We start from the raw sequence: 2,627 nt of genomic DNA, 5'->3' as shown, positions 1-2,627 counted from the left end.
ATTGTACTGAATTTAATTAAAATGTTTTGGTACCAGGTGCTAGGCATATACATGAAGGGGGTTAAAGATCCCCTACACAGGGCTGTGCCCATTTCCGGGATCCCTGTCAGCCTCTCCTTCCTGGCCTTCATCTCCCCGCCACCTACCGGAGCTTATTCCTGTCGGTCGACTGACCAGGGTCCGCGAATCCTCCCCAAAACCTCTGCTAATCCTCCGCCTCGGCGCTGGTCTGCACCCTCCCCATCCCAGCTTTTTCCCTTGTGAAAACACTAAGAATAATGTCTTTACAGCAATTTTTACTAGAGCCAATCGCCTGCCATGCTTGCAACAGAGATCGTACTCTGATTGCCCTTAGCCCTAATGATCATGAAGTCCACATTTACAAGAAGAATGGGAACCAGTGGGTGAAAGCCCATGAACTGAAGAAACACAACGGACGTATCACAGGTATTGACTGGGCTCCCAAGAGCGCTCGAATGGTAACTTGTGGTGCAGACCATAATGCCTATGTCTGGAGTCAGAAAGATGGCATCTGGAAACCAACCCTGGTGATGCAGAGGATCAATCGTGCAGCCATCTTTTTGCAATGTCTCCTGTGGAGAATAAATTTGCTGTAGGTAGTGGAGCACGACTGATTTCCGTGTGCTACTTTGAGTGTGAAAATGACTGGTGGGTGAGCAAACACATAAAAAAGCCGATTTGTTCTACTGTCCTTAGTTTGGACTGGCACCCCAACAATGTTTTGCTGGCTGCTGGATCTTGTGACTTTAAGTGCACAGTTTTTTTCTGCCTACATTAAAGAAGTTGATGAAAAGTTGGCTAGTACTCCATGGGGTACCAAGATGCCTTTTGGTCAACTGATGTCAGAGTTTGGTGGTACTGGAAGTGGTGGTTGGGTCCATGGAGTTAGTTTTTCTGCCAGTGGAAACCGCCTTGCTTAGGTCAGCCATGATAGTACTGTATCAGTTGTCGATGCCTCCAAAAATATGATGGTTTCACAGCTGAAAACAGAGTTCCTCCCACTCCTGAGTGTGCCGTTTGTCTCTGAGAATAGCGTGGTGGCTGCTGGTCACAACTGACGCCCAGTGCTTTTTAATTATAAGGATCATGGCTCCTTGACCTTCCTCTCCACGTTAGACATTCCAAAACAGGGCATCCAAAGCAACATGTCTGCCATGCAACATGAACAAGAGAGCTACAGCTGAGGATCACAACACTGCTTTAGACATGCTACACCAAAACAGTGTCACCCAAGTGTCCATTTATGAAGTGGACAAGCAAGACTGGTGCAAATTTTGCACCACTAGCATTGATGGAGCAATGACAATTTGGGATTTCAAGACTTTAGAGTCTTCGATCCAGGGGCTAGAATCATGTGATGCTGTATTTCCATTTTCTAGCATGACAGACACTTGACGGAATGCAGCTCCAGCATTTGCATGAAGATGGGAAAGACCCTACCACAAGTCAAAACTGAGAAAATATCCCTTGCAGATATTTTGTTTTTGTTTTTTTTTGAACATAATTGGTAGATGTAGTGGTTTTAAAAAATCATCAGTGATGTCTTTTTGATTGGCTACTTTATTCCACTCTTGACCAAAGCTGCTCTTTAAGTAGTTTATCATGGGAAGTTGTCAGACTAAATTAAAGGGGGATTTTATGTAAATTGTCCACTAGAAAAATAAAAAATAATACAGGAAAAAAAAGATCCCCTATATAGTAGACTATTTATAGTAGTTAATTTTATGGTAGCCACATATTTGAAAAAGTATAGATGTCTATTAATTGGAGCATGACTGAATACATCATAGTTTATGAAAGCCGTGGGATGTCACTGCATTCTTACAAAAGCAACATATACAGTATTCAGAAAATCATGGAAAGAATAAACAGACAAAATGAAATGAATACAACAATTCTCTCTCTCTCTCTCTCTCTCTCTCTCTCTCTCTCTCTCTCTGTCTACATGTATGTATGTATACATATATACATATATATGCAATGGATATAATAATATAAGTAAAAATAAAAACAAATGAAAGTGAACGATGTATAATTATGGCCAACTTTGACCCTGAAGAAGAGTTGAGAAAAAATGTACCTTCCTTGTATCTTTGCAGAGGGGGATGACTGTAAGATGGTATGTTGTCTATATTGTCAGACACAGGTGATATTTTGGTCGGCTTTGTTGAATTGCTTTTTTTTCAACGTTTTCATTTAAAATCTTTGTTTTGAGGGTTGACTTGATGGGTGAGGGAGGTAGAAAAATATATGTAGAAATGAAGTTGATAGAAAAACAGAAGATAACAATAAAAGTTAAATCATCGAAATTAAAAGGTAAACAAAAAAGTTAAGGTACCATTTCTGTCTGAAAATTGTTTTCATAAATATTTTTAGTTTGCAGACCATATCTGTTACTAGTACTAAGAGTAAAGATCAAAAGATATCTGTAAGAACCTTTCTGTAAAGCACTACACAGTCAAGCAAATGCAATGCTAATAGCACTATAGCTGTATGTTTACTAGTGAATGCTATTTACATAAAATGCCTACCTTAAATGCACAAACTGCAGAAGTTTAGATGCACAATTTGAAATATATGATACTGTTTTCAAATAGGGCCGGAGG

At 39.9% G+C, this 2,627-nt stretch overlaps 1 pseudogene; it reads left to right on the top strand.

Annotated features, from left to right (window-relative positions):
* The first annotated feature begins 245 nt into the window (after window positions 1-245).
* Window positions 246-1,416, top strand: LOC118851061 (annotated as a pseudogene).
* The last annotated feature ends 1,211 nt before the right edge of the window (window positions 1,417-2,627 follow it).

The sequence above is a fragment of the Trichosurus vulpecula genome, chromosome 5 (assembly GCF_011100635.1).
Source record: "Trichosurus vulpecula isolate mTriVul1 chromosome 5, mTriVul1.pri, whole genome shotgun sequence".
NCBI classification, from domain to species: Eukaryota; Metazoa; Chordata; class Mammalia; order Diprotodontia; family Phalangeridae; genus Trichosurus; species Trichosurus vulpecula.
Note: the sequence above shows the minus strand (reverse complement) of the source record. Positions and strands in the feature narration are given on the sequence as shown.